This window comes from Lissotriton helveticus, chromosome 12 (genome assembly GCF_964261635.1).
Source record: "Lissotriton helveticus chromosome 12, aLisHel1.1, whole genome shotgun sequence".
Taxonomy (NCBI): Eukaryota; Metazoa; Chordata; class Amphibia; order Caudata; family Salamandridae; genus Lissotriton; species Lissotriton helveticus.
The window spans coordinates 474,597,815-474,618,355 of NC_136073.1; the positions used below are offsets into that span (position 1 = coordinate 474,597,815).

Sequence of the window (20,541 nt, forward strand, 5' to 3'; positions counted from 1 at the left end):
CTCCTTCTAGCCTGTGCATATGCTGGGCAGAAGAAGAGGATATGTAGCTCATTTTCTTTTTGATTACATCCACACATGGTACATAATTCATCTTCTACATGGTTTGCCGAGTTTACACCGCCAGACCAACGTGCCAATGTTGAACCGATTTGGAGATTACCATATCTGAATTTCAGAAATAAGGTCTTTGCTAGAGGTGGTTCTATTTCATCCAAAAAGGTCTCGAAGAATGGATCATTTTTAAAGGTAAGAAACCTTATTACAAGTGACCCACTAGATAAAGCGTATTTGGTCATGTCCGTAATGTACGACCAAAAGCACTTTTTTACCATAGTTTTTGAATTAGGTGGAAGTAAATCTGGATGTTCCCAGTAATGCGTTAGACCTAGTAGGGTAAGCCAGAATTTAACATGTTTAATCCAGGGTATCACCTTGAAGCTATCAAGCTCCATGATTTCTATGAGCCCATCTCTATATACTTGCAACTCGGGTACACGCCACAGCCTGATCCATAGCAGTAAAGGACGTAGAATAATGTGATGGTCCGTTCTACGAAAGTTTAAATCAAGCTGGAGCGGAACCAGAGGAGTACTTCTAGGGACTCTGACCAAACTTCTCAAAAAATTATTGTCCAAGACCCTAAAGGTATCTTTAGACCCCGGGTTATATATTCAAATTAGTCAACAGTGGAATTTAGGAAAAAAGACGTGTTGATGACCGGTTACTTACCGGTAATATTCATTACTCCGAGTCGTAGACCCCCCCTTTCGCAGTGCATACCTCATGAGCATAGCTCCTTACCCCCAGGACTTCCAAGCAAAACTCTTTTAGCCCATCCCTACCCTCCAGGCCACTCCCACATCATTTGGCATATAACATATGACACCCCTAATCTCATCCTGTACCCACAAGAAGCCGAACAGGGAGGGAGGGATGGAACCAGGACTGTGATGGGAGGTGTACGACTCAGAGTAATTAATGTTACCTGTATGTAACCGGTCATTACCTCCTCATCAGACCTCCCCGTCACAATCCATTCCTCATGAACAGATACCAAAGCAAGAACCTGCTTCATCATATAGCAGAAACAGATTTTATAAGCACAAGCAGAAAGTCACACCACCAGAACAGAACGCTACACTGCAGACCCAGTCCACCCAGCACCAAATGATAAAGGGACATATAAAGGTGTGATAAGAACTCCAAGTAGCAGCCTTGCAGATCTCAGCCATGGAAGCCCAGAAAGCATCCAGCAGCCCCCCTCTGCCCCCACCCCCAGAGTCGATCTTCCCTTCACCGATCCATGCGCCAGCACGCCACAAGCATCATACGCAGCCCCCATAGACAACGACTGAGAGTAGCCCCAGAAGGTGTCAGACCCTGACCAGCCAGCCCAAAGGTCACAAAAAGCTAATCCACCTTACGAAAAGGTGGAGTATTCATCAAGTACACCTCCAGAGCCCACCAAGTGTCCAAACAGTGCAGCAGCACCTCAACTCCGAAAGAGGATCCGGACAGAACACAGGCAAAACCAGATCCTGGGAGCAGTGAAATGAGGAAGGGATCTTGGGCACAAAGGAAGGATCAGGCTGCCGAACAACCCAATCCGGGAAAAAACGCAAAAAGGGCTCCGAACAAAGCAAGGAGCCCAGCTCCCCAATCCTCTGAGCCGAGGTAATAGCGACAAGAAAAAGTACCTTGATCGTCAAGAAACGTAGAGACAACTCACTCAGAGGCTCAAAAGGAGCTACCTGCAAGGCACTCAAACCCAAAGGCAGATCCCAACTAGGAGCAAAGGACTTAATCACAGGTTTCTGGAGGAAACAACTCCTCAACAACAAGGACTCCAAGGGAACCACAGGCTCACATTCCGAACCCCTAAAGACTCTTACAGCCGCCCACTGAGCCCTCAGAGAAGTCACAGCAACCCCCAAGTCGAAGCCATCCTTCAGGAAATCCAAGATACACACGGGATCCACCTCAAAAGCAGACCAACCCCAAGCCGTACACCAATCCAGAAATGACACCCATTGCCTGGCCTATGGCCAGGACCGCTAGGTAAATTCAGCCACAGAAGGAGAATACCCCAAAGCCACCATATTTAGCCTCTCAACAGCCAACCCACTAGCTGCAAGCAGACAAGACAAACCCAGGACAGAGGGGAAAATTTCAGGGGGCAAGGAACCACGGCAACCGCCAGCAAGAACCCACCGCCAACCTCAACAACAGAGGGAACCAAGGCCCTCCAAGACCAAGCAGGAGCCATCAGGACAACCGCATCCCGATCCAACTGGACCTTCAGCAGGACCCGCGGAATTAGGGCAATCCGGGGAAAGGCATACATCAGGGCCCCCTCCCACGGGAAGGACAGCGCATCCACCCTCCAAACAGAGTCCGACCAAATCAGAGAACAAAACCTCTCCTGTAATGCGTTCCCCGGGGACGCAAACAGGTCCACCACCGGGATCCCAAACTGGTCCATCAGGCTCCCAAACGCTTCCGCGTCAGGCACATGTCGGACAGGGAGGTAAACACCCGGCTCAGGCGATCCGCCTCAGAGTTCAAAACCCCCGGCAGATGCAATGCCCTCAGAAATAATAAGTTCAACTCTACCCCCTGGCAGATCTGCTGAGCCAACAAGTTGATGGAAGCCACCTTTGCACTCCCTTGGTGATTGACATAACACAGCACCACCATGTTGCCTGACCGCACCATCACATTCCGCTGTAGGACCCAAGGAAGAAAATTAGCCAAGGACAACTGAACCGCCTTCAACTCCCTCCAATTCAAAGACATCTCCACCTCCAGAACGGACTAAATCCCTTGTAAAGATTCCTGAGCCAACACCGCCCCCCCACCCCAGTTCGCTGGCCTCGGTCATCAGTACCAACTGCTCCTGGGACACAAAGGGAGAGCCCTGCAAGAGGTTCAGCTCCTCCAGTCACCAGACAACTCCTTGGTGATGGCCACACCCCCTAGGAATCAACAGCTCGTAATCCTGAGCCCCCGGATCCCAATGCCCCAGAACATGATTCACCAGGGGGTACAAGTGCAAACGGGCCCAAAGAACAACCACCACAGTAGCAGACATCAACCCCATAACTATTGTATAGCCGTGGAAGACTGAGCCCCCCAACACCTTCCGCAGCTCGCGTACCAGAGTCAGTCTGCGGTGTTCGGACAGGAACACTTTCCCCAACTTGGTTTTTAAACCCCCCTCCCCTCCCCCCAAAGAACAGCAGTTCCTGAGTGGGGCAAAGATGGGACTTCTCCAAGCTCAGAATCCACCCGAATTGCTGAAGGAGCCTGCAAACCTCCTGGGTATGCGCTTGAGCCCAAAGGAAAGAAGAGGAAGATATCGACCAGTCATCCAAGTAAGGAAACCACTTGATCCCCTGAGCATGCAACAACCCCACGAAGGGTGCCAACACCTTAGTAAACACCCTAGGAGAGACAGACAGCCCAAAAGGCAATACATTGAACTGGTAATGATCTACACCCACATAGAACCACAGGAACCTCTGGGTAGCCATGTGAACCAGATATAAACAAAAAAAATTCCTTTCTGTGTTATTAAACTTTAGATTGGTGACCAAAAGGCCTACACATGAACCTTGTTTTCTGTTCAAATTGTGACACAAATGATTAACTTCATACAACCCAGATTCCCATGTACTACACAGCACTAATAATTTCTTTTACTTCTCAAGTTTTGTTTATTATTTTGTTAAATTTTTTTAAAAACATCAATTTCTCCAATTAAAAACATGATTAGGCATTCATTATGTATTGCATTCACGATCATGTGCTCTGGTACATGAAAATGTGAAACTATCTAACAATTCCAATTATGGTTACTATCACAGAGTACACTGATCCTAGATGTTAAACAAAACTCAAATCTGATTCCAAATACATTTCAGCAAATATAAAACATATAATGAAAAACATAATACATAAAAGTCCCTTGTCGACGCGTTTCGGTGCTTTTAGTGATAATATGACACCTTCCTCAGGACGGACGAGTTAAAAACAGATATGGTATTCACTCTACAAAAATGAATGCACAAAATTAATTTTAGCAAGAAAACTAGAGAGAAGCGTGTAATACAACAGGTTGTGTACATTTCGGGTCAATCTATTGGGAATTTTTCATTATAAAGAGTAAACTAAAGTGCTTACTTTATTTAATTTACTATTGGTCCTATTTCTTGCATAATGAGGCCCAACAACATGTAGATTTAGATTATAAGAGCCCATTCAGTCCGGCTCAAAGGGTGTCTGTGAATTGAAAGAATAGGGTAAGATTAATTGCTGTTATCCCCAATTATTCAACATCCATTAAGTAGCGTCCCAACTTACTTAAAAACGGGGAGACTCGTGTTTGCGGTCTTATCCCTGATTAATATTGCGTCTTTCAATCTGCGCAGAATATTCAGGGCTGTTTCCTCATTCACCTGTGTGATATAACCAGATACTCTATTTACAATCTGGATCTGAGTTAATAGTTTTAAATAATAACGAAAACGAAGTTTTCTCATTAGATTATTCAAGTTTATTCCATTTCGAACACTTCAAATCTGTTCATTTAAACGTGGTATTTATTGCTCTTGTCAACATAATAAAAAATCTTATGTTGTGTTATACATCATTATGTTAATCCATGTTTTCAAAATACCCAATGCATTTCGGGTCAAACAACAGCCATGACCCTTCGTCAGGGGTCTAAAGAAAGGAAATCAAACAGGACCAAATTAGTCACCCGACACAATAACCAACAGTCTAAAAATATATACCATGTCACATCACTCTTAATCTCGCTGCATGAGAAAGAAAACGCAAAAAAACGGAAAAGTCGTGCTCAAACAAGAACCCAAATGCACCAGATCAAGGATACATAGCGCCTGGCTTAAGAATGCATTAATGAGCAGAAGAATGCTCCACCTTCGTACTGTGAAAAAAACATCGTACTGTGAGAAAATCATAGCGCTAGCCGCTGCCTCTAAATCGAAAACGCCAGCATTACAAGGCAAAAGTATAAAACGATGGTCTGAAAACTTACAAGCTTATACTCGCGTTCGCGCTTCCATGGATTTCAGCAAGTTTACGACTAGCCAACTACCCTTGTTCTCATAGGATAAAGCGTGTGTCACGTGATCGCGGCTGCAACCAATCGCGTTGCGGAACCGTGGTCACGTGAGAGGAGTATACTGACTTCAAAATAACCCTGCAATGATAAAATTATGTCGGAGCTATCCCACAAAAATAAGTCTACACTCACACAGTTGGCCCTAAGAATAAGTTGTGACATGTTATTCGATATCAATGGAAACTCAAAAAAGATAAAATGAAACATAACAAATATACGTGATCAAACCTTACTGCATGCAAAATTCATCCCATTACATATTGACACATGTTTAGGGAAACAGGACCTGGGCACAAGTCAATGACAGTGTTAAGTGAGTCATAAGACCCACGCATACTCGATGCGATCGTTCAAACCCATGGGCTGGGAAGAGTTCAGTTTTTTAACCCATTGGAACTCAGCTTTAAGTCTTTGTTTCATTGGATCCATGTCTGGGCGCTGATGGATAACCTCGATCACCATGAATTTTAACTGTGATATTTGGTGATTCATTTCTTTCCAATGGCACGCTATTGCTGACTTGAGATTGCTAAGTCTAATATTGCTTTTATGTTCCGTGATGCGGATTTTCACTTTGCGTTCAGTTTGCCCGACGTATACCTTGCCACATGGGCACTTTATCAAATATATACAATTTGCTGTGTCGCAATTACCAGAATACTCCAATTTGATGGGGAAGCCTTTGGTTGGATGCATCATAATGTTTCCACAGATAACGTTATTGCAATGAATGCAGTTGAAACACTTGGACATTCCTTTCCATGTTTTTTTCTCTTTACTTGGAGTGTTCAATACTTCTTTCAAATTTTTCGATCTTTGATATGCGAAGGTCACATGATCATTATATATGTCTTTCAAATCGGGTTCATTTTGTACCAGGTGCCAATGTTTATTGATGATTCTTTTGATTTTCTCTGAATCTGATGAGTATTTCAGTACACATACAGTTTTTTGGGTAGTTGATTTGATTTTGGGTGTCAATAGATCAATCCTCTTGATTTTGTCGACTTTAGCGATTGCTTGTATTAGAATATCATCCGGATACCCTCTTTGTTTGTACTTTACAGTTTGTTGCAAAATTGATTTTTTGGCTTGTTCTTCATCCGATGTTATTCTCTTCAGTCGTGTGTATTGCGAAAAAGGCAAATGTTTTTTCAATGGCTCCGGATGAAAACTTTGAAAGAACAAACTTGAGTTTCTATCCGTGGGTTTCTGGAACACTTTGGTACTGATCTCCTGATTGGCAATGTTAATTTGTACATCAAGGAAAGATATCGAGTCTTTGGATATGGTGTGTGTGAATTTGATCCTCTCATTTTGATCATTAAGTTTCTTGATATTGTCTTCCAGTTTTTCTCTAGAACCACACCAAATCAAAAAAATTTCATCAATGAATCTCTTAAACATGGTGAGACCTTCAATCCATGTTCGATTGCCAAGTATATGATCTCTTTCGAATTTTTGCATGAAGATATTAGCATATGAGGGGGCCCCCCCAAAGCCCATTGATGTTGCGTTGGATCGATTATAAAATTCTCCATTCCATTCGAAATAACTGTGATACAGTGCATACTGCATCAGTTCCAAAACCAAAACTCTCTGGTGTTCTTCTAAATCACTGTGCAATAAGCTCCATTCAAGAGCCTCGATGCCCTCTTTGTGTGGGATGGAAGTATACAATGCCACGACGTCAATCGTGCATAACCAATATGTTTCGCTGTGTGACAGTTTCACACTGTTTAGCATATTCAAAAAGGATGTAGTATCCTTAATGTATGTATCACTTTTCTGGACAAGCGGTTGTAGGAATTTGTCGACAAACTTACCAATGGGTTCCGAGATAGATCCGCAGGCCGAGACAATGGGTCTGAATGGTGGTCTAATGGGATCCTTATGTATCTTGGGCAACATATAAAGTTGCGGTCTCCTTGGATATTTGAGGTGAAAGAAAGCATGTGTTTTCTGGCTTATCCATTTCATGGTCAAGGCGTGATCTACGATCTGATATAGGATTTTTTGATACTCTGCTGTAGGATCTGCAGTTAGTGGTAAATAGATATCTTGATTCTGAACATGATTGTTGACACTGGATATATAAAATTCTGTGTCCATTACCCTTATCGGCTTTTTGAAAGGTTAGATCTTTGTCTTTACTGAGGTTTTTGAGAGTGTTCCATTCTGTGGTGCTTAAATTGGGTCTCTTGGGTTTGCTGAAAGCAATTTTTTGGATTTCAGACATAACGGATCTTTCAAATGCTTCTATAGTTTTGTGCGTGGTTGGAGCACAGAAAGTGCTCGGAGGTTTGAACTCTTGATCCCAAGTCGGGATAGGGTTGGTTTGACTTGTGTCCTTAAAGAAATACTTCAATTTCAGGTTTCTAAAAAACTTGAATAGCGAAATTTCCGTCTCTCCAATGTTAGACCTATACGTCGGTACAAACGTGGTTCCTTTGTTTAATACTGCCAGCTGCATGGGAGTTAATGATTTCTCCGAGATATTAATCACTAAGTTATTTTCTGTACTTGACTCCGTGTTCGCTTTGCGATTTCCTCTGCTGTTTCTTTTCCTTTTTGCCCTTCTTGTTGCGATGTGATAGGCGGAGCGTTTGCTGCTGGACTTATGTCTAAAAAAGTCGGTTGTTGAACGTTTAATTGACTGGTTGATGGTACCTCTGTTTGTTTGCTGGTTTTTGTTAACGGTGGTCTGTTCTGCGCAATATCTGTATCGGATACTACGCTTTCTTGTGAGGATGTGGTTGCTGATTGTTTTTGTTGAGGTTGTGGTTGCCATTTCCTTTTATTGTATATTTCAGCCCAAGAGTAAACCTCTTCCAATTTATAGTCTAACGTATCGCGGCGATACTTTCGAATTTTCCTTTCGTTCACCTCCTTCGCATATCTATCAAGTTTCAGGTTGACCTCCTCCAATAGTTTGTCTAAATCAGGAATTTTATTCAATTCCTCTTTCACAGTTTTAATCTCTTCTTCTATTTCTACCAACACTTTTGACAGTTCCTCGACTATCAGCAATATCAGATCAAGGGAACACTTGTTCAGAATTTGATACCACTTTTCCAAGAATTTTTTGTTGTTGGAGCAAAGCATTGGCTTGAGCGCTATCCTGAGTCCCCTAGGGATCCTTTGGTTTCTATGGTAGTGTATTAAAGTGGTTGCATGCAACCGTTGATTTATTTCCTTTTTGCTTATGTATTCAAATTGCCTGAGAATTTGCGCAGTGGTTAAGTGAGTCATAAGACCCACGCATACTCGATGCGATCGTTCAAACCCATGGGCTGGGAAGAGTTCAGTTTTTTAACCCCTCTACATTCGCTTGATTTTCAAAGGCACGTTCAGGCTACGTGCGACGACGAGGGCACCCACCAGGAAATTTAAAGCAAATACTGTTGAAAAAGTTCAGAGTGCTCAGGATAATACTATTTGTTAATAGTTTTAAAGACATTTGTTGGCTATCTTTGGGTGTAGATACATACCAGTGAGGTTAAATTTTAGGTCCAGCGTGTTGTCCTTCCGCTGTCCAGAGTGATTTTGTCTGGTACCACGTTCGCGGTATGATTACGTCAACCTGTGTTACTGTGGTCACTTTCCTCTTCCGTAATACCTAGATAAGTATAGTTTATTACCCTCCTATCCAAATTAAACATGAATCACAAATCGTTTTTTAGTGGGTTATAGTCATAATAATAACCCATTGGTCTAGATTTATAGATGATATTTTTTTCATCTGGGACGGCACAGATGAAGACCACGAAGTAAGTTGGGACGCTACTTAATGGATGTTGAATAATTGGGGATAACAGCAATTAATCTTACCCTATTCTTTCAATTCACAGACACGCTTTGATCCGGACTGAATGGGCTCTTATAATCTAAATCTACATGTTGTTGGGCCTCATTATGCAAGAAATAGGACCAATAGTAAATTAAATAAAGTAAGCACTTTAGTTTACTCTTTATAATGAAAAATTCCCAATAGATTGACCCGAAATGTACACAACCTGTTGTATTACACGCTTCTCTCTAGTTTTCTTGCTAAAATTAATTTTGTGCATTCATTTTTGTAGAGTGAAGACCATATCTGTTTTTAACTCGTCCGTCCTGAGGAAGGTGTCATATTATCACTAAAAGCACCGAAACGCGTCGACAAGGGACTTTTATGTATTATGTTTTTCATTATATGTTTTATATTTGCTGAAATGTATTTGGAATCAGATTTGAGTTTTGTTTAACATCTAGGATCAGTGTACTCTGTGATAGTAACCATAATTGGAATTGTTAGATAGTTTCACATTTTCATGTACCAGAGCACATGATCTTGAATGCAATACATAATGAATGCCTAATCATGTTTTTAATTGGAGAAATTGATGTTTTTAAAAAAAATAAAAAAAATAATAAACAAAACTTGAGAAGTAAAAGAAATTATTAGTACTGTGTAGTACATGGGAATCTGGGTTGTATGAAGTTAATCATTTGTGTCACAATTTGAACAGAAAACAAGGTTCATGTGTAGGCCTTTTGGTCACCAATCTAAAGTTTAATAACACAGAAAGGAAAATATTTTGTTTATATCATTGACACCCGGTCCTTTCTGGTTTCTGGGAAACTCTCTTATTTTATAAGCCATGTGAACCAGCACATGAAAGTAGGCATTCCTGAAATCCAGAGAAGCCAGGAAATACCCCACAGACAGGAAGGGAAGAATCAACTTCAGAGACAACAGTTTGAAGGACCAATGAGGGATGCACAAACTCACCACCTTCAGATCCAGGACAGGATGGAAGTCCCCATTTGGTTTCTGGATCAGAAACAGGATTGAGTAAACCCCCAACCCTGTTGACTCACAGGCACCCTCACCACAGCTCCTTTGGAAACCAGGTCCTGAACCCAGTCCAACAGAGTCCGACACTTGACCCGAGATCTGGGACCAGGGGTAGCTCTGAACACATCTACCGGAGGAACTCCAAAATCGATCTGGTAGCCCAGTTTGACAATCCGCAGGACCCACTGGCCCAAACAAATTTCTCCCAGACTGGGAAAAAAGACATGAGGCGACCCCCAAACTGTGCCACCTCCGAACCCCTCACAGTCACAACTTGAAGGGCCCTGAAGAAGAGGAGGTACCCTGCTGACCCACAGACTTGTGGAAGGAAGGGACACACCGGCCACATCCCCTACTTCGAAAGGGCTGGGCTGCCAGTTTGGTTTGAAACGGCTGCCCAAAAGCCCACTTATATCCAGCAACTTCCCGCTCTGCGAAGAGGGAACCGGAGTCAACAACTTTTTGTCTTCTGCCGTCTCCTTAATCAAGGTCTCCAACGGTTCCCCAAACAGTTTAGAGCCCGTGAAAGGAAGCCTCATTACGGCAGCCTTCTGTGCCGCCTCCGCCTTCCATTTCTGATAATTGGCGAAAAAGTATTCAGACTCTACACCCTCCAAGGGATTAGGGAACCCCAAGTTGTCTCGCATGTTGCAGAACATTGTGAAGGTCCGCACCATGGACAAAACGACCCTTCACCTCCTCATCCTACTCCACATCTGGATCATTTGTCTGCAGAGGCATTCAACTTCTGCCTCTTAGGCCCTTTGGGCTCTCTTGCCAGAAAGGCCACAGCCACTGTTGCTTTAATCATCTTCTGCATATCAGCCACGGAAGGAGCAGCGGAAGAACCAGCAACCACCACCACCACCTGCTCCTCCTCACACCGGAGCTCACTAATCCCAGACTGTCTACCTTCCATGATGGACAAGTTCAGAAGAGTACACACACACACACCCCTTAAATATCCAATACCAATCAACCAAGACCCCCAAGGGCCAATCAGTGACAGCTCCAATGACATACAGCCAATTACCAACAGGCCTTTAGGCCACCTCAAAACCATCAAATCAGAGATCTTGCACACCCAACAAAACCAACGACCAAACCAGGTCCCTGCTTTAAGGGTCCCCGTCAGTGCCACAGAAGCATCTCAATACAGGAACCAGAGAAACAAACAGCCACACCATGGACACAGGTTAGGATTCCAAAGTAACTCATATCACCCTGCCTCAAACTACCCTACAAAGCCCTTACAGAGCGGGGAGATCATGAACACAACCGTCATCCCCGAACAGCCATACCATCCTTTAAAAGAGAGGAAAGCCAACCCGGTATGACCCCCACAGAGCAGGCACACACAATGAAGCCCAAAGCCAATTCAATGGGCCCCCAAGCACTATGCAGTGCGAACCAGCCTCACAGTTTGGGTACATCAAAGTAAGGAAGGCACTTACCGGGCTGAGGGTTCACCGAAGCTAGTGCCAAGCCGACCGGCCTTGAACAATCACAGAGGGGAAAAAGCAATCACCTAAACCACCTGCCCCGGACGTGCCGAGACAGCCAATGCCATGCATCCAAACACCCCGCCCACACCACCCCACTGGGCATCCCCGCTAGAGCAGGGATTGAACCCGGAAGGGAGGAAGCCGCAGCAGGCCCGCCACCACTCCAAACAAAAGAGGCAGTCTGGCCAAAAGCCCATAGTCCCGCTAAAGAACGGACTCAAAAACGTAGCTGGGAAGGCACTCTCAGGCACCAAGGGGGGAATGCGAACGCTGACCGCCGCACACTTACCTTGACATGGAACAGGAGGCATCAAGTACCCCCGTGGTGAGTCTTGCACAGACTGGCTCCGCAGAAAAAAATAACTGGGTGTGAATAGGGGGGGGTGTCATAGGTTATAAGCCACAGGATGTGACAGTGGCCTAATGAGGTATGGGCTGTGACGGGAGGTAATATAAAGTTAGAGTAGGCTTCCAGCAGTGCAATGGCTTGGATATATCTAGCATGCAACTGGAATTTTCAAACTGGAACGCAAAAAGTCAGGAATTCAAACTCAGCCAAACATCTACCTTAATGTACTGGAATTACCACTAGCATAATCTGAGGCACCCACCATAACCATGAATGTCTAAGAAGTGAAGTGTTTGCTGTGCACAGTTGACCTAGCATACACCAAAGAAGGGCTGATGCCCTCGCTAAATGTCCAATAAGAAAACAGTGTAGATGTAAAATTAAAACTGGCCAAAAAAAATAGCTTCAGGATAAAACATTTTTAAAAAGTAAATACATTCTCTCTTTAGTGCAGTAGATCATACTTTACAGAGCCTGCTAATTTGGGATTTGAATACACTAATCAGACTTTGAAAGCACTCCTCCGAAACTACACAAACACACCCAACAGCTATTGAGCCCACTCCAGGAGCGATCACAGCTCCCCCCATACAGCATTGGAACCTAACTCGGGAACCCCCATAGCTCCCCATCCCACTAACACAACCCCCCCAACCAATCATCGTTCCCTCTACCTCTTCCCCTATTCGCAATAACACACCTAGCAAGGACCCCACCCAGGCCAGCCAGTCCCCCTCAACTCAGTCACCTGCACTTTATGGGTCACCCCTTGACCTTTCAAATAACTGTCCACCCTTTGAAATCGCATCGCACATCTGCCCACCACCATCCCTCTACTCAGCCACCCACATTAACAACCAGTCCACCCTAAACACTCAAATGCACTTACTAACCCTCTCACCCCTGCACCTGTCCATACACCCTTCCAGCCCACACTTCAGACACACACACCCATGTCACCGCCTCCCATCCCAATCATTACCACATTTGATACTAGATTAGATGAGTTCATGTCCACCTTTCCTCTTTGATTGAGTGATCTCCATGTTTTTAAAGCGATGCTATTGAGACAGCCAGGGCTCTCTAGATCCTACAGAACATGTATACCTAGCAAGCCCCCAGCCCACCTACCTAACACCCCCATATGTAATGTTCCCTGCTGGAAATCAATACCCTACCGTAATCTATCCTCCCGCACAATGCGTTCCACCAACCCATTTTCGGAGAACGATCTTCGCTCTCTTCTAATCTCCTACGAACCCTCCATCGCGAGTCCCACCTCTCCCAGACACATTCCCATCCCCTCTATCCTCTCAGACCCCAATAGGCTCTCCACCCATAACAATAGAGGAATAAACTATAACAATCATAGTAAAGTCCCAATCACGCAGGACTACACCACTTCCCCCGCCACTCCTCGGCTTAATTGCACACTCCTGAACTGCAGATCGGCCTCTAAGCACGCAACGGACATAGCAGACCTAATTATCTCTACTGACCTGGATCTGATAATTCTTACTGAAACATGGCTTACAGAATCCTCCTCGCCTCTCATTGACATCCTAGTACCACCTAACTATGACATCATCAGGCTGGACAGGAGTGGCAAGACAGGAGGAGGAATTGCATGCATCCAGCGGAGCAACATCACCGTAAATAGAGCCATATCCCCCCGCACTCCCCTTTTGCGAATACATATGCCTGGACATCAACAGTAATGGCAAACCCATCTGTACGTCACACACCATCTATCACCCACCTGGTGACAACCTCATCTTCACAGAATACCTCATGGACATGGTCACTACATACACCGGAGGACAGAACACCCACATTTTCCTGGGTGATTTCAACCTCCATTGGAACGACCTCAACGATTTTGTGGTCAACAGTCTCAAAAACTTCCTCAACGCCCTAGACCTCAACCAAATTTGCAACAGCCCTACACACAATAAAGGCGCAACTCTGGACCTAATAATCTCCAAGCGCGATTCCACGCACCTGGAGTCGATCCTCCCCTGCGATTGGTCAGGCCATCACATCATCACCTTCTTTTTCAATTAAACAGTTAAACTCAACTCGGCTCAATCCACAAAACCCAAAGTTTGGAAAAGAGACTGTAAAAAACTCAACCCAAACACGTTACCCATTTCCAGCCACAATCTACTCTTCCCCCCTGCTGGTGCCTCCAACGTACATGATCTCACCAACCATTATCTCAACTCTATGACTTCCATAATAAACGAATTTGCTCCCCTTCAACTAAAGAGAGTTTCCACGAAAGACTCTAAACCCTGGTTCAATGGTGCACTTAACGATGATAGACGTTCTCTCAGAACTGCTGAACGCAACTGGAGATCGGTCCCATCCGCCAAACTCCTCATGATTCTAAAAGGAAAGAGAAATGCTTACTATCGAAAGATAAGGCGCACTAAAGCAGACTTCTTCAGTCACCAACTTGACCAAGCAAGAAAACGACAAAAAAAACTCTTCGAATTAATCAAAACCCAATCTAAGGACGCACCTCAACGTCCACAAGACCTAACTCTTCCACAACCCACATGTGAAGAATTCTCTACCTTCTTCAATCTTAAGACTGAGAACATCAAGAAAGATCTCCTCAATGATCTAATCTCTCCCTCTCTGGACCAAAATCATCAACAGTTCACTCCTACAAGGTTGCATCCCTGACTCCCTTAAGGTGAGGCAGGTCTCTCCCATCCTTAAGAAACCCACAGCTGACCCTACGGACCTAAACAACTACCGACCCATCTCGAATATTCCCACGCTGGCCAAACTTCTGGAAAAATGTGTTCCATACCAATTAACAAAACATATGGATCGCTTCAACCTTCTCAACAAACACCAATCCAGCTTCCAAGCAGATCACAGCATGGAATCAGCCATGACACACACATCATTGATGATGCCCTTCAAATACTGGATCAAAACGGATCTTGCCTTCTTATGCTACTAGACCTCTCATCAGCCTTCGATACAGTCAAACACAAGAACTTGATAGATCTGTTGAACTGTAGAATGGGCCTATCTGGATCAGTGCTTAACTGGTTTACCTCTTTTCTGCAAAACAGGACCCAAAAATTCAAGGTCAACAACACCCTCTCTTAACCCGTTCCAGTTACGCTAGGAGTACCACAAGGATCCTCGCTTTCACGAACACGTTTTAACTTATTCATGGAACCACTCACCGATCTGCTACAAGTGTCCAACGTGCAATTCCACATGTACGCTGATGATACCAAACTCTACCTTAAGATCAACACTCTTGAAGACATCAATTTGCTTAACACTACCCTTAAGACCACCCAAACATGGTTGGCAGAGAATCACCTCAAATTGAATGCCTCAAAAACAGAATTCCTCCTAATTGCCCTACCTGCCAAAGTCCCCATAATGCATGATTGGATCAAACACCTCACTGCATTCAACGTTCAACCAACTATTGTGGACTCAGCGAAATCATTGGGTATAATACTTGACTGCAACCTCAATATGCAGAAACACATTTGTAACGCAACGAAGGGAGCAAACTTTCAGATTAACACACTGAGGAAACTGAAAACCTTCCTACCGACCAATGATTTCAAGATGGCGGTTCTAGCTCTAGTTCTACCTCGGCTGGACTACGGAAGTGTCTCGCTATGCGGTCTCCCCACAGCTACTACGGCTCCCCTATGAGCTTCTACTCATGAGGCAGCGAGACTCATCACTGGCTCAAAAAGAAGGACCCACATCTCCCCTGACCTTAAATCTCTAAACTGGCTGCCATTTGAAGCCAGAATTCAACTGAAAATAGCGAGCATGACGCATAGGCCATACACCACAATGCACCCAGCTATCTCACACAGAAACGTACAATATCCAGCGGGATAAGATCCACAAGAAGTGCAGAAAACCTCCTATTGAAGCCACAAAGATTTAACAAGAAAAAAACATACAAGCGTTCCTTCTCTGAAATGGCGCCCAGGCTATGGAATGCCCTTCCCCCAGAAACAAGGCTGAACCCCTCCACTGCAGCTTTCAAACGGGAAGTAAAAGGCATTCTTATGGCAAAATTCTCTTAAACACAGATCTATGATTCCGCAAGAACATACGTACATGGTATCAAACTAACCTACCTAATCAATCTATTTGTCGTTACCATGTCTCCTCAGCCTGCTCTTGTCTGGCACCTTATTGCTCTGCTTTTTGTCGTTCTCAATGATGTTATTTTTATTTTGACTTACTTACCTTTACTGTATTACCTTCACTCATCAGGTCACTTCCTATTGCCTTGCTCTATGTTTGCCCGATGGTTTTATGTACTCTTCATTGACCTATCCAGTATGTATGTTATTATTATCCCCATGTACTGTAAAGCGCTCTGATACCCGCAAGGGTCTTGTCCGCGCTCTATAAAACTCTAAAAATAAATCAGGAGTTAAATAGATTATAAACCCCAATAGTATTTGATGAGGATATCTCCGAATCCTACCTTAGGACCAATATTAAGCATTGAACAGAATGTAACAAAAATCAGCAGAGAAAATCTTAAACCTCCTGTTCTGCAAACATCTATTACATACACACAGAGACTGACTAAATTATGAGTGCAGAGCAGAACTGGGTATATTTTTCTCTGCTAATGAAAAGTCGGGATAACAAATGCCCTGCACTATCGTACACGCTGGATCCAGCTAAACAATGCCACCAGGTAATCAACATAATCCTATGGCACAAAGAAAACCTCAGAGGACCAATCCAACAAACAAGAATACTAGATGAACCTACTTGAGACTTAACATTTGTATAATATTGCACTATAATTTGAAACACCAGCATTTGACAAATTATCACCACATAAAGACCGGTAAGGGTGACAGTCTGGCCTACTCAGAGCAAACTTGAAATTAAAAACAGCCTCTGCAACCCAAGTCATAAAGACAAAACTCCGCCTCATTCTTTCATTGGAACATATGAAGAACAACAGAAAGAAGAACAGCAACGTGCCACCAAAAACACGGATACAAAACCGCCTCTATTGGCACTTAAGATGTTTAAAGATAGCGTTTTACACAGCCGAAGGAGTCATCATCCTGGGTTGGAATGAGCAGAATGATGGGAAAGGACGCTTCAGATTGATCCCAACCACAGGTTGTCAGTCACCTATGAATGGTCGTTTAAGGCACAACCACCAATCTAAAAGGCACGTGGCAGGATAACAGCGGATAATTAAATAGGCTCTGATTTCAGGGTCTTTCATCAGCTTCACAGTTAGAGCGGTGTGTGTTCCGGGGTTATATTTTGCAGCGATGACGACGCTCTTCAAATACAGAGCTCCTACGTTTCCAACCTCCATGAGTAAGTTATCCAACCCAGGAATGTTCTTTCAATTTTTGTGACTTGTAGTCCTGTTTTGATAACCAATTAAACGGAACTAGAAATACCAGCATGCAATGAAAAAAACCAGACTGGCTAAACTACTCACGCAAGAAACTAAGTAACATGAGAGCTCTGCAAACAGCTAGGCAAAAATAGTACGGGAGGGGATCTGGTTAAGAAACTTGTCGTCCGCTAATGACCTTGATTTGATTCTCTTTTTCGATACCGCCCCCTTCACTGCCAAAATACATTTTTTCGTACTCCTTTAGGCGGGTTGCAACTGCCTATCCCGATTCAGCCTCGGTTTACTCCCTACTTGCCTAGCCATCCCACCTGCCTCTTTCAATCTTCCCTGCGCTGTTCCACTGACACCTACCTCGACTGCGGCTCCTTCTGCTCCAATTTTCTCTCGGAGCCCCCCATCCTATTTAACTCTCTCCTATTGGCCAAACAGACCCGCTCCCTCGTCCGTCCCCACCCCCGCCATACCTGTCACCGCGGGACTATCCCTTCCAATTCTGGTTCCCTCTCTCCTCTTCTGTCAGCATCACATGCCCTGCTCCAGTAAACGCACACCAGTCTGAAAGTATAGAGGAGGCGGGGACTGGAGAGACTGACGACGGCAAAGGGGCGGAAACAATAGAGATCCGTCACCAATTGTCAAGGAGGCGTATGAACTAAGCCAACGTGGCCCAGCCTTCCTGTCAAACGCTTCTACCCGGAAGTAAAAAGCTAGCACACCTGTTCGTGAACTTGATTGGCAGCGTCTCCTAAAATTCGATTGGAGCGATGACCATGGCGTCTCTAGCAACCACGGTTGCCGTCGGAGCCTGCAACTTGTTCTCCAATGACGTCTCTTTCTTTTTGCCCATGTGTTTTGTGATGTTTGCAGACCTTTTCGCTGCTTTATTTATATAGCGCGATTTTTACCCGACGGTAAATGTGGTCGTCTGCAAGACTGCCGACTTGGGTGCTGGAGACCAGGGTTCGAGCCTCGTTGTCGCGTCCACATCCGGTGATTATTTCTGGGCAAATCACTTAATCTCCCCGTGCCTGAATGTGTAATGTAAATACGGTGCTCATGTAAAGCGCTCCAATACCTTCGGGTCTTTTTTTATTTAATGCGATTTTATATAGCGCGAACTTTACCCGAAGGTGTCAGAGCGCCTTACATAAGAACCAGTTGCAAAACATAAGGATTTAGGATTACATGCGTTACATAAAAGATACAAACAGAAAAAATTACAAATGTACAAGATGTAAAGTCACACAAGGAAGAGATACAAACAGATAGAAAAATTGCAAATGTACAAAAAGTAGTCACTCAAGTAAGAGACACAAATAGATATACTCTAAGAGTCACATAGGAATGGTAGAGAGTACAAAGGTCTACTGCATATACTAGTGATTAGAGTTATCTCTATATACATAAGGAAGGGATACGAATGGATATACTCTAAACGAGTCACATAGGAATGGTAGAGAGTACGAAGGTCTACTGCATATACTAGTGATTAGAGTTATCTCTATATACATATATACACAAAGTGGATTTTCTCAGGTCAAGACCCAAAGGAAAAACAGAAGAGCAGAGCAGTGGCGTCACTAGGGTTGGTGTCACCCAGTGCGGGTAACTCATGGTGTCACCCCCTCACAACTTACCCCATGAATCCATGATGGACCTCCTTGAGGAGATGTATTCATCTATGCAGCACCCACGGAGGGGGTCCTTCTTCTTCTGGGGCCTTTCCAAGCCCACTCCTCTACACCAGAGTCTAAAGCACTGCAGAGGTGTTACCCATCCTTTCATAACTCCTCCCCTTGCTCCTGGCCACCATAGAAAAGTCTTAACCACACATGGGAAAATGTGGAGTGTGGCTTTGATGCATTCCTTCGAGGCGGAGACATCTGCCCCATTCCGATGTGTGGCGCTTTGCATCATGCTTACCGGACCTGACTGGAGTTTACTTAAATAACAGTAGCTCTGCACCTGTCAACGGTTACAACGCCAATTGTCTTACCAGGCACTGTGTACTTGCTATTCATTCTGCTCAAGACATCACTCAACCACTTTCTTTAACAAGGAAGACGAGAGGGCAAAAATGTTGCCAAATAAATAATACAGGGCACAAGTAAATTATTCGAGAACCTGTAACTCTATTAACTAATTGGTTTCCATCACCAAAGAAAGTTTCATGATAAAAATGAATGCTACTTTTTTATTTATATTCAGAAGTGCAGAGCCAGTGTTCACCTTTCCGACTCTTCCTTTTCAGTGCATTATTTCTCGTGCACTGAGCAGCAGTGCCACTCGTCTTGACACAGGGGTGCAGGTGAGGTTTGCGTGAGTGAAAGTTCATTGCACTCTGTCACGATATGGTAAACTAGTTTAAGAAAGGGGACGCATTTGAGGAAAGGTCGGTAACTCTAGCGCCTTACAACCGGACTGCCCTAGCGCCTGTCATTTGGAAGACAACTCTGTGCAGTTCACATAAATCAACGTGTCTGGTGGGTTTTCAGTTGAGTCTCTCCTAAATGTAGCAGCGCCTTCAAGCAACACTCTGAGCGCTATCCAAACCCCAGCAATCCACATGCTACATATGCACAAACCTTCAAAGTGCAATAGAGCTCGAGCACCGAAGCGCTTTAATTAAGGTAGATTGCTGAGTTGCAGCACTTTAATTGAGCCACACAAACCGCAGAAGGCAGTGGCAGACAGCTCTGACGCCAATCTCAGCCCAGAGATACAATGTAGAGAAGTAACTCATGCAATAATATATCGGATTGCCAATCAACAGGTCTGAGCGTGAACTATTTTTAAACTTAAAGCGCACTCACTACAGGGCACAGGTTATCCTAGGACTGTGTTCCTGCATCTCACACCGAAGGAGCAGGACACACATAATATACTTTTTCAGAATGGGCTGCGCCCAGCACCGGTACGTATGCATCACTTTGTGCTGTAGTGCAAATAAAATAATGTATTCTAATTCCACCATTATCCAGAGACAAATCTCCAATACCACTTTATTCCCACATCTACCTACCTCTAAACTAATTTGCAATATCAAAGTATCTGTGCGGCGTTGCATTTGCTGCAGTGATCTCAATTTAAACTCAGGTTTGTCTTTCTACAGTGAAATAGCGAAATACTCTATAACCCTCTATTACATATGGTGCTTAAACACAAGCCGGACGCCACATGCAAGGCAGGCGGACATGCATTCTGCACTTGGGGGCAGCAGTATCGAACTGGCAGCCACGGATGGTGGAGCTCGAGAACTCAAAAGTACAACCGGAAACAAAGAAAGAACGT

General features: G+C 44.2%; 1 protein-coding gene across 1 annotated transcript in view; it reads right to left on the reverse strand.

Moving 5' to 3' along the window:
• Nucleotides 1-17,906, reverse strand: part of C12H19orf12 (chromosome 12 C19orf12 homolog) — a 95,249-nt gene extending 77,343 nt beyond the window's left edge. The window contains exon 1 of the mRNA XM_078670373.1: nucleotides 17,715-17,906. The gene's annotated coding sequence lies outside the window, so the exon portion shown is untranslated. The remainder of the gene's footprint in view (nucleotides 1-17,714) is intronic.
• Nucleotides 17,907-20,541: the final 2,635 nt, after the last annotated feature.